Source organism: Ammospiza caudacuta, chromosome 13 (genome assembly GCF_027887145.1).
Source record: "Ammospiza caudacuta isolate bAmmCau1 chromosome 13, bAmmCau1.pri, whole genome shotgun sequence".
In the NCBI taxonomy this organism is placed as follows: Eukaryota; Metazoa; Chordata; class Aves; order Passeriformes; family Passerellidae; genus Ammospiza; species Ammospiza caudacuta.
The window spans coordinates 11,336,377-11,349,210 of NC_080605.1; the positions used below are offsets into that span (position 1 = coordinate 11,336,377).

The 12,834-nt window shown below is 38.7% G+C and overlaps 1 protein-coding gene across 1 annotated transcript in view; it reads left to right on the forward strand.

Moving 5' to 3' along the window:
* The window catches only part of CHD9 (chromodomain helicase DNA binding protein 9), an 86,924-nt gene that overhangs the window by 19,884 nt on the left and 54,206 nt on the right, over nucleotides 1–12,834 (forward strand). The window lies entirely within an intron of this gene.

Below are 12,834 nucleotides of genomic sequence, written 5' to 3' on the forward strand. Positions count from 1 at the left end.
GCCTGTAACAAGGAATATATTAAATTAAGGGATTGATCATACTACACAGAACTTCTTTGTAGAAAAGACTGCCTATTTTGCATAGTAAGTTTATAGGTTATGGTTCCTAAGTGTTGGTACAATACAAAATTTTTAAATTATGGTGCTGCTATGTGCATGTGGCTTGGGAAGCAGTGAAATATTCAGTGAGACTGGGCATAACAAAATACACATCTGAAAATCTGTTCTAGTTTGAATCTCCCATCTTTGCAAGTTGGACTTGATGACTTTGGGAATCTTTTCCAGCCCTAATGATTCTATGATTGGAAATCTAGATGTCTGTTCCAGTAAGCATTTGGGTTCATTACACATCATATCTCATAATTTTGATATGTAAAAACCCTCCATACCCCTAACATGGTCTATTCTTTCTAATGTGGTGAATAGTGCTGATATAACTCCCACTAAGCATATCCAATATATTCTTATATTTTTCCTTTAATTAGGGTCAATTTTATGGGTGACATCATATTAACAACTGTAAATCTTTGCCTGAAGTTTCTTTTTAAGCATTTCTACAAGTTGTGTGCACTGGATTTAATTCTCTGTGCCTCAAGAACATTTTTTACCTTCCTCATAGGAATGTAAATCCTGTACCACAGTGAGGCAGCAGAATTCCCAGCACCTAATAAGTTTATCATCTATGCTGAAGTAATGAAAACAAACCCTTCACTGATCACCTTTTGAAGGTTTCTTTGCCTAATTTCTGTCATTTAAGAAAATCCTGCACAAACAGGTGGGATTGACCATGGCAAAGCTGTGTCAAATGCCCAGAGTTAATGAGAAGAGTAGGGCAGCATCTCTGAGTCTAAGTAGTGCAGTTCTTGGAATGAAGTTCTAAATTATAGCTGTATATAATATAATATAATGTTTTCATTATTAATCTATGGCTTTTTGCCAATAACATATTAATCATTTAAAGAGAAATGTTTTGATAGCTTTATTTATAGTTGAATGTGTATGAAGCACTTGCATTTGTATATATTAAATATGTTTTATATAAACCTTTTATACATTTTATTTTTTTAAATTGCAAATTGCATAGGTTGTGAAAGAAAGTACATGTTTGTGAGATTAATTTGTAACACATTTATTGATGAGTATAATTTTTATTGTCTCTATTTTCATTTCCCCTCTTTTGGCTTTCAAAATAAAACTGTGTAGTAAGGGAAAGACAAAAATTGTTGGGTTTTTCAGAAAACTGAAAATGTGCCAGAGTATCTCTTTTACAGTTTTAAATGCCTTATGAGTTTCTTAGTAATTTCTGTTGAGTGGAATTAATTTTTTTCACAATTTTTTATATCTTTTTGCTATCATGAATCCTTTTTTAAACCTTTTTTGAGAAGGTCTCTCTCAACCTTCATCACTTGTCAAATAATTAGGCTGTCCAATTCTTTGTGTATGTTTCCTCTTTAAAATTAAACACTTGCTGTTTTAATGATTGTCATAATATAATAAGATATTTTTTTCCTGAGATAATTGCACACTCATTAAATAACTACTATAATTGTCTTTGAAATGTGCCAAAAGAGAAGCATTTTTGTAAAAATTAGTTAACAGATGGCAGGCATAGGAAGAAAGCTTCTGGCTGGGTCAAATTGCAGGAGTAAAATAGCAAGGTGAGACTAGTTGATAAAAATAAGTTAAATTGATATTATTTTTTTAATGATAATGCAGGGTAAGTGTGGTTGAATAATCTAAATAACTATTTGGAAATAGGTGTCTTGTTAACATTGAGAAACTACAAAGCAATTCATTAAATGAGAGTACTGATATAATTGTGCAATCTTAGTGTCTGGAAGAAGTGGTACCTAATTACATACAAAAGAGAAAACAAAAGCCATGTTAAATTGTCTTTTAAGGACAGCAACCCATTCTATCGGCTGTCAAAGCTATAGTTCAATATATGCCTAAACTCTAATAAATTATCAGGAAAAAGACAGTTTAGAAAAAAAGCTCCTATTCCATTTCACTAGTATTTCTTTTTGTCTTGTGTTAATGCAACATTTGGGCTATGAACTGCACTGGGAAACTCCTTCAGGTACAGAGAAACTTTGGCCTTTTTTGTGTCATGGGTGTTTTTCCAGCATCCCAGCTCCTGGTTCAGTTTTCTCAGTTGACAGGATCAGCTCCCTGGCACAGGGCAGGGCAGTTGGCCAATGCCCACAAACACCTGCCGGTGCCACGAGCACGGGGCCAGGCTCCTTCCAGTGGTGCCCAGGGACAGGACAAGGGACACAGGCTGAAACTCAGGAGCTTCCACCTAAATATGAAAAACAGCTGCTCTACTGGGAGAGGGACAGAGCTCTGAACATGCTGCCCTGAGAGCTTCTGGAGGCTCCTTCTACTGCAGAACTGTCTGGACACCATCCTCTGCAGCCTGTCCTACAGGGATGAACTACATGATCCCCAGAGGTTTCCAACCTCAGCCATTCTGTGGTTCTGTGACAGAGGAAGGAGTGGGAGGCATTATTGTCTCCAGTACAGGCAAAATAATTGTGTGTGGGCCTGCAGCATTAAATGCAAAGAGTGCAAGTGGACTCGTTGTGGCACTGTCCCTTGGCTCCAGTAGCCACCAACCTGCTTAAACTAACACTGTTATCTAGACTCTGCATTTTTGAGTGGCTAACAACATACCATTGCCTGTAAAACTTCCAGAGCAGCATTTTATCTTGAGACATTTTATAGAAAATCAACACTTGATGAAGTGTTAGTGAAGTGTTATTACTGAAAGAGCAGCAGAACTTGTAAAGATGTTAACCAGTAGTGTGGTTTTGAAGCCAGACAATCTGATACATTTGGAATTTGTGTGGCTTTTCTTCAGATGTCTGTGTGTTTTGTGCACTCAGGTTTTGCAATTTCTTTTAGCTGTTATGTTACTTCTAAATATATAGACAGATCAAAATAATTTTCAACACTTTGTTTCCCAAACAGCCTCCCACATCTGGAGAGGTATTGTTTTCTTTGTTTATTATCAGGTTAAAAAGAAATTGCTCAATTTCCTGGTTACACAGATTTCTAAGAGAGTGTTTATCATCAGGTGCTGAGTGGATTGAATTTGGGAACTCTTAAGGCTAATAAATATAAATTAGTGGGATTCTTAGGATGATGAGACCAAGAATTCTAATGCTGATTTCAGTAAGCATGATAAATGAAGCTAGGAATGTGGCTTTAGGCTAGAAAAGATGACAAGTCTTACACTTTTGAAAGCTGTGTAATTTGTAGCAGAGATTGATTTTTCTTTCATAAATGTGGCAGGTTTTCTTTTGTGTGGACTATCTGGCTTGTATTTGTACTTGAGTTTTTTGTTCCCTTGATATCTTACTGTGAAAGCAAGCATTTTAATTTATATCTCCTGAAATTGTTCCCATCTTTTCCATACTGCCTGCTCAGGAGTTAGCCCCTATTTGAAAATAATTTCAATGTTAGTAGCATATCATGTATGTGTACATAATGCTGTTGAGCAGCATATTCAATTGCAAACCAGAATTAGTTTCATAGATTGATACAAAGGCCTCCTCTAAGAGATACTCATGACCTCACAATTTAGTTTTAGTTGATATCTTGGAAAGAAAAGAGAAGCTAGCCTTAGCGTTAAAACCGTTGCAAATGTTGTGGTTCTGAGATTTTTGTGTATTTTTTCTGAGTTTGAAACATTGTCTCAAAACAATAGTCCTACTGATAGGTTTTTAAAATAATCTTAAGTAATCTTAAAAGGAATTGTTTCACTGTAACTTACTTTTATAATGAGCACCACAATACAGAGATTTCTTTAATAGTATTTTAAGCACATTCACAAGAAAGAGACTTGCAACATGCTATGGCTTCCAGTACCTGTATTCCACAGAAGGATAAGAAGATGCAGTATATGTGCATTGTTTTTTATCTTTAAATCAAGCAGCAGTTGTCCATAAAGCCTAGGTATGGCTCAGCCTGATGTGTAAACTTTGTTGTAGCAGGAACTTTGGTCCTTGAAAGCAGAAACGAGCTGTTAGAGAACCCAAGCCATCACAGGGAAGGCAGGTAAATTATTTAAGGAACATCTGAGTGACAAAATCAGACATGTGTCTCACTGTCTTTGAGTTCAGTAAGAACAATTTTTAAACTAGATTAGGCAAATTTATTTTGATGTGTCTGTATTGTAGCTCCTATTTATATCATCCTTTGGAGGATTCCTTGATGTGCAATCCTGTAGTGTTTGAAATTTGATCAACTCCAAACACCACACAGGAGATGTGTTTTCTGGTGCCTGCCCAGTGTGCTTGCTGACTTTATGTGGTTTAATTGCAGTGGTGTTCAGGCTGTGAGTGATTTTAGATTTCAGAAATGGTGACCCAGCCTTGCTTGCTGGGGACAAAGGTACAGAGGGCCTCCTGCTCATGACGGTGTTTGGGGATGCCCGTGGCAGCACACTGGTCTCTAACCAGGCTGTCACTCTGCTCTGTGCTGGTGACACTTTCTGCTGACTTCAGCTCTGTTGAAGATAAGAATTTCTCTTTTCTTGGCCTTCACAGTGGGTTTGCCCAAAGTCCTGCCACTTCTGCTGGTAGCCAGACTCAGTTGAGGTCAGAAACATAACCATAGCAGTAATTTTTCAAAACCTGTCTTGCAACTTTTTTTTTGCACATTTTTTTCTTTTTGATCCTTACCAGAAGGTATTTTGTGGTTATTACTGTGAAGCTCTTGGATGCTGTTCTTTCTCTAGAAATCTTATAGAAATTTATTTTGGGGAAAAAATTGTTTGGTTTGTTTGCTTTTTGGGTTTCATTTGCCTGAAATCAAACCGTTGTTCTCCAGTAGTATCCTCTGACTTGGGACTTCTATTTTTGAACCATCACACTTTTTGATAAATTCCTTTTCTTCAGGCATCTTGTTTTACTCCTTAACTAGGGGGAAGAATTTTGTTCATGAATATTTAATTGAGAAAACTAGATTCTAGGGAAGTAGTTTCATTAGGTTAGCATATATGCTAAAGGACTCTTTTGAACTGAAGATTCTGGCATAAAAAGCTGTTAAAGTAGTTCATTGAAGCTGAAACAAAAAATATGTTAGTTGTTTTGAATTGAAGTGGAAGAACTATGCCCCCTCTTTCATTTAAATGGAAATGTGCTGTGCAGTCAGTACTGATATTAGTGACTCCCCAGCTGTTGATGTTAAAAATAATTTTCCCTATTTCTGTTATATATATTTTAGTGTTAAGTGGGGTTTTTTCATCTCACTGAAATTATGAATGCTGAAAACATTTTAGATACTCTGTAAAGTACTGAGTAATACTACCAAAAAAAGCCATTTTCAAAGATCAAGTAAACTTTTAGACTTAAACTGCTTCTAGAGAATAAAATTATTGTACAGAGAGATGTTACATGCTAGCCTTTCTGAATATGCAATCTGTTTTGATTTAAAGATCTTTCATGATTGGTATTTCCCTCTTAATCAAATGATACCTATTTTTCACATCTGTCATCTTGTCAACAATACTTCATTGTTCTGCTAGAAACAAGCACTTAAAATGCATACCTTAAAAACAGGAAAAAGTTAAAAAGAAGGCTGCCATTATTATCACAGGATCATTTCCTGGGGACTAACCAAGACAGTGATCCATTGCAGCATGTTTTTCCAGTAGCCTTTGTACTTTGAATAAGCTGGTTCACTTACCTTCCAATTGAATTGGTTTTTACCATTGCACTCAATGTATTATAAAATGTGAGCAGAATTTGGTAAATTAGGCTGTTGAAGCATGCTGTGGAAGAAAAGCTACCTCTGTGTTTTGTCCCATGTGTGGCTGTTTCTGTGACCTAGCCTGACTTCCCTTTCTGTAGGGTTTGCAGAAGTGAGGCACTGACACAAAAGGTGGGCAGCTTCCTGCTGCTTCTGCAGAGTTCTTGGCCCTCCTTTGATCCCTTCAGCAGGTTCAGTGACTCCTCCAAGCAGCACAAGAGTGCCAAGAACAGACCATGGAGGGTTGTGCAGTTTACAGCCCTTCACACCTGGAATGTCTCCCCAATCTGGGCTGATAACAAACAGAGAGAGTGGAAGAACTGGGGGATAGTGGAAGGAAATACTTGCAGCACTAAACTTCCTAAGGATGAAAGTGGGTTTTGTTTCAATCAGAAAAATGTGTTCTTACAAGGCTATTTCCATGAGAGATGTAGAGGGAACACTGGAACTGAAATTTTGACAAGAACCAGGGACCATTAAGGTCCTGTTGCTTTTTCTTGCTCAGAGATGGATGCTGTGCTGGTTTTTAGTGTGATTGGGACGTGCATGCTGAAGCTGTCTTGGATGTTGGGACTAAAGGGAAGCTCTTCTTGTGATGTTCTTTCTAAGGGAGTTTGGGTGGGTTTTTGTCTTCTTGTCTTCTTCTCTGTTTGGTAAGAAAAAAACCATGAGAAAATAACTTTCTCAGTGGCACACAAAAGTGGTGGTCATATAGAACATGGGTGGGTAAGTGGCAACTTTTAAAAATTCAGTTGAATTTTGAGTTTGTTGCAATTTTGTTTTCTGTTTTGAAGACATCTGCAGTCAATTCTTCATTATTTTACCTTTAAATCATCATTTAAAGGGATTTTGTCATCTTAAATTAGAGCAGTTTCAGATAATGTTATGTTTTTCAGGAGTTTAAAAGGCCAGTAAAAACAAGCTGGGCATAGAAGCTATCTGGCTTTATATGTTAAATAAACTTTTACAATTGTAAAATCAGGCATATGTATGTGCATGTGTTCCAGAAGAAGCAAATTCTTATGTGTACTGTCCAAGAAGGTGTTGGATGATGTTAGATAGTGGATCAAAGATATTTTAGAGCTGTACCTAAGGATTTTGAACCCTAATGACTACTTTTTTAAAAAACAGAAATATCTCTTTGATTTTTCTTGTCTGTAACTATTTAAGTATTTTACAGATTTATTTTACAGATTTATTTCCAGATGCCCACATAAGACTTGTTTCAAACAGTGAACTGAAACCTGAATTGCCTTTTTATAGAGTAGAAAGTTTAGTCATCCTTGTTGTTTAAGGAGTCAAGTAATTGCAAAATTTGTACGGTAGGATTAAGAATGCAAGAAAGAAGGAGGCTTTTGCTGGACCATTTTGGCCCTTAGTTTAAAGAAGAAAATCTTAAAGTAGAGGTATGGCATGGCTGTGAATTTGGTCTGAGCTTAGTAACTCACTGGTGGTGCCTTGGATATGATAATGATTATTTTTTTTCATAGACAGGAGCCTATGGTTTTCTCGTGGTAAGTGCAGTGATACTGCCATAGTGCACCACAAGGTGTGCCCTTAGGCATCAGCCTTACATGCAGGCTCAGCCTTACATGTTCTGGCTCTGCCTGTGAAACAGAACACTGAGAGGTTTTGCTGAGGCAGTGGCTTGTGTTGGCATTGTCTGCCATTTTCCAAATGGCTCTTACATTACAGACTGGAACCCAAGAGAAGTGGGTACCTGATGGGCACAGAACACCAAACCACTGAAAACTGAAACACATTAAATGCAGCAGCTTGGCAGAGCAAGCAGGATGAAGTTCTCAATTTCTTTCATTTCCTGGCAATTTAGCATGCTCCAGTACATAGAGCCTCCTTTAAGAGTTCCCGTGCAAATTACACACAGTTTTCATACCACTACTAAATATTCAGAAAAAGATTCTAACTATAGTTGGCACGGAGCCCCAAAATACTTTTTTCAATCGATCTCTTCCAAATGGAAGCAAAATGTGTGCTGCAGACTCATCCTGTAACTTCCAATGCTGCCTCTGCAGCAGGCCCAGCTTAGCAGCTGCTTCCATGGACATGGCTTGATCCTCCCCCCAGGAATGATAAGGCAGGTCACTGGTAAGAAGCTGCTACTAATGACAGCTATGGTATCTTCACTATATTGGTGGCAAAACACGATTAGTGATACTATTACTGGGTTCTGTAGCACTGAGATGTGAAACAACATTATGTAGAGAGAGTGTGACGTGCCAACAGGTGCACGTTTCATCTTAGAAACATGACTAGTTTAAGGTTGCTGACCCTTCCATTAGTGTTTTCATTTCCACAGAAATTTAAAATTTAAAATAAGCATGATGCTAAGTGCCTTGTGAGGCATAAACCACATTCACATCCCAAATCACAGATGTATGTTCTGAAGTGACTGTTACACAGATAAAAACTGTTGTCCAGCCACAGTGCTATAATTGTTAGCCATTCATTTACCAACATTATAGGTAACAAGTATGGAAGATGAAAAACACTCTCACCTGGTATATTTTTCTTTTCTTTTGTGTTTTTTTTTTAATCTATATGTACATGTCTATTTTATATTGGGGTAGGTTTCATAAATGTGTGTCTTGAAATTCTGTATCCATTAAGCACAGGCAGGTGGTGTGGGGCAACTGTTGAACAAGGGAAAAAAGCAGTTCAGAAGGAGCTCTGGAGGGAGTTGGCTCTGGAGAAAAGAAACCCTGCTGCATATTTAGGTGATCTTCCCATTAGTTGTACAGAAGTAGACTGATTAACTGAAAATCTCATTTCAGTTTACTGTCTACAGAAAACTACATCTTGTGCTGGGATTGCCATTCAGCAAAGGCAATGTCTTTCTGCATGCAAGTGGGGTGATTATTGTGGATATTGCAGGTAATCTTCTAGAGATAGACTATGTCAAGTCTGTGAGTTTTTGGAGTTTTTTTTAATAAATAACCTTTTTAATTATAAATCCACCACTAAAAGTCACAAGAGGACTTATTTCTGCAGACTATTGTGGAAGAAAGAAGTTTAGAGTGCTAGTATGGAATTCAGAAATCACTGAGTTGAGTTCATGCTTTGGGGGTTTTTTAAAGTTGCATTCCTATATACAACTTTATAATTCAAATGATGAATGGATAATACCTTTAAGATTTTTCAGTGCAATGAGTTAAAAGCAACTGCAGTTTTCGTGTGATTTTAATGTGAAAAATTGAGAAGCTAATTTGGACCAAGTCCCCAAACTACTGATTCTTGTAAGTCATGAAATTTATTTATCTGTACTATGGTTCTGATGTTCATGGTGTTTTGGTGACTAGACATGCACAAAGAGATGCCTTGTTTAGTAATAAACATTAACAAAGGGTGATGTAGTAATGCATGAAGATCAAGTTTCCAGGTGGCTAATTTTAGCTGCTTTTAGTGCAGCTGATGTCAAGGTCATCTTGATTTCCTGAGGGCCTGATAGACTCTCAGGAACTTGTTAGGCTTTCAAGGCAGGCAGTCTGAGCATCGTCTTGCAGGTGTGTGCTGCTACCAGCAGGAGTGAAACAGTCACTCAAGGCACATAAACCTTAACTTTTTGTTGTTAGACTCCTTAGGGTCATAATTTAGCTCTTAATGCTCTTAGCTCATGATTTAGCTGTTAGGTAGCTATCTAAGTGGTCGGTAGATCCACAAGTGAAAAGCATTATTTCAGTGAAGTGCCTCATATAATTCAATCACAAATGTGTGACTTGTTAAAATTTCAGAGAAAAGCATTGCCAGCTCCTAGAATATATCACAAATGGGCGTGACTTCAGGGAGATACTTAGTCTGAAAGGTTTTGTGCACACACAGAGTTGAAAGAAATGCTACTCTATTGGGAATGGCCATACCTACTGCAGGAAAGGTGTTCTTGCAGTGGAAGCCATGTTTTACTATTGGAACAGGTAAGGCAGGATTTGGGAGGGTTTTCTAGGAGGTGGAAGTAGTTTTGGTGTTAAACTCGCCTGCTTCTTGGGGCTTCCTCTGTAGTGACATGCAGAGGATGTGAAGGAAGGATTTGTTGTGGAAAATAGGTTTAGGCTTTAGAGGAGAAAAACCTGATGTCTGTAAGTTTTGAGGATGGTGGTTTGTCCTTGCTGGGGGAAGGACTGTTATGCCAGTGAAGGTCTTCCAATGCATGTCCTAAGCAACCACAACAGTGTTGGAGGAAATGCCTTTCTTTGAAAAGCCTGCTCAGCAGAGTACTGTTGGCTGTTGGAAAGATGCTGTCATGATTCTGCTTCTTGATAATGCCTGGTAACTTGACTGCTTTTACATTGTTTAACTAAGAAATCATTCAGATATGTGTAGGTTATACCTTCTACTCCTGTGAGACAGCATGTCAAATTCCCTTGGATAGTGCCAGCAAGATGCTCCCCTGGCTGGGGATCAGGGCATGTGTGGGGAATTGTACAGCTGTTGTCAGATCTGTTCCCTGAGTGGTTTTCGGGCCAGCTCTGCGGTGTGAGCAGCACCAGGGCCCATACCTGCTGCTGCTGCTAATGGCTTTTGCAGGCAGCAGCAGTGGTGTGAATTTGAGGTGATTCCTGCCCGTTTCCCTGCTGCCCAGAGGATTGTGTGGAGCAGCAGGGAACTGACAGGAGGCTTGTTTCCTGCACTCGGCTGCTGCTTGGCAAAGCCATTAGCAGCAGCAGATACCCTGGAGCTCCCTCTGTGCAGGCTCAAAAGACAACATTGCATTGCTTTGCATTCGCTCATGTTTGGATGATTATCTTTGCAATCGTGAAAAGTACAAACCTATTTTTCCGAATAAAATCTTCAGGTTTTAAATATGTGGTGGCCTCAGGGTTTTCCTTTCCACCTTCACCTACATAAATGTCATTTAAAATTTTCTCTCTTATTCCAGATGGAATATGTTTGTAAGGCATTGCTGAGAGGATATATTCCTTTAGGATGTTTTATCTGCGTTCCCTCTCACTGAGAGGGAGGGGTGTTTTCAGCTCGCAAAAGGCTTTGCCCTTTTTTTGGTAGATGCTCGAGAACCTTTGAAATGGTTTTCATGTGCATGACGATTTACAACTGTTCAATCATTTTATAGCTGTGCATGTTTCCAAATCATGAAATTATTAGCAGCATAACAGAGCTGCTGGATTAAATGGCTTTTGTTGCTAAGTACACACAGATCCTGTCCTCTGTAGTGCAAGCATGTTTCGTGTTCTAATCTCAAAACACTTGTGTTGCTTTCCAGTTTTGGTTTTCGTGACTATGGTGACTTTCTTGATGAAGGTTTCATTACAGATTTATTTGGCTTAGAATGGCTGGCTGGTGCCTTCCTGCGTCTTCATGAATGTCATTTCCATGTGGTTAGAAATGTCATAGCAAAATGTAAAAATCCCCGTGGTCTGGGATTTCTAACAAACAGCTTAATGTTTGTGCAGTGCAGGAGACAGAACTCAGCAGGGATAGTACAGAGCAGCACACAGAGGAATTATAACATAGAGGAGCCTCGGCCAGCATACTCACAGTTCTACAGTAAGAGTGTAGTAAATGTTATTGAGGAATAAATTGGGAAGCAGCTTTGAGCTCTGAGAAAATGCAGCAAAGAAACTTTGTTTTAAAAGGATAAAATATCTAGAAGAGGCTGTAAAAGGATTCACGAAAAAGCAACCATTTCTGGATTACCTACGTAATTATTAAGCATTTTTTGTTTGTTTGTTTCTGGCCCAGGGATGTTCAAGAACTGACCAATGTAACACTACTGCCTTTGGTAGCATTTGGCTTTTGAGCTAAAATTATACCAAGGATACATTAGGAATATTTTTTTTGTTGTTTAGCTGATCTCAAAACATAAAATAGTTGATTAGTTACCATTTTTACCAAGATATGAAATAATCACCCTTAATGATAAATCCCTGTAATTTACTTAGTTACTGTAAGCAAAATGTAGAAACATATTGGCTAGAGTTCTCAAAAGTAAAATTAAAATGTGGTAATTGTCCTTGTGATGCTCCTGCATATTTAAAGAAATATCCTTGAATTTAAGTGGTATTGTTAAAAAAATAATCAATTTAAAGTATTTGTGCCACTAGTGTTTCTACTGGACAAGGAACTTAATTTTGAAATTAATCTTAAATAGAAGTGAAATTACCTTTTAGAGTAATGACTAATCTTAACAATCTCAAAATCTTTACCATATTTTAAATTTTCTATGGAAAAACATATCTCTTGCAAAATGAAGATATATGTATATATTGAGAAAAACAGAAATCAAGTCCCGATCTTTCTTCAGTCTTCTTAAGCGGGCTTTTGAGAATCAAGGGTATTGCTAGGATGGAGCTATGCTGTCAAAAGCTTGTTTTTTGTTTTTTTTTTTTAATAACCTTGCAAAACCCCAATCTTCTTTTTTGTTTTATTTGATATGTTGACAACACGTATTTTAAAACTTGTCTGATTTTTTAAAAATAGCACTTTAACCCAAGCTGGGAATGAAGAGGCGCTTACCAGAGAGCCGTGTCCCGAGGAGGTCTCGGCCGCAGGGTCTCGCAGGTCTGGGCAGAGGCAGAGGGATAAAACCGAGCAGTTCTTCCATTTTCTGTAGGAAGCAGGGATGCCTGTCAGCAAATGATTTATAGTCACTCTTACCATCGTATAGTAATGAAGTAAATGCAAGAAAAAATAATTTTAAAAAAAATCAAGAAGTATATTGGAGAGCAAGATCTGTTTGTGAGGGCAGAGGCTGGGATTCGGCCGCTGTTGCCGGTGCCCTCCCCGGGCTGGAGCCGCAGGGTTGCGGTGCAGCGGGTCCGGCGCACACAGCGCCCGGTTCCCACGGCTTTCCAGGGAGCGAGCGGCGCTGTGGGCGGCGCTGCGGGCGGGGAGCGGCAAGGGTTAAAGCCGATCCCCGCGGGGGTTAAACGTGGAGCCTAATGGAATAATGACGGGTAGCACCATCTGCTGGCCTAGTTCCGCGGGGAGCGGGTCTAACCAGCGCTAATATTGGCGCTGATGCCTTTTGATGCTTTGTGCGTTTCTTTCCGCGCTTTGTTGGGATCCGGCGCTCCGCGCACGGCGGGGCCGGGCCGGGCCGGGGGC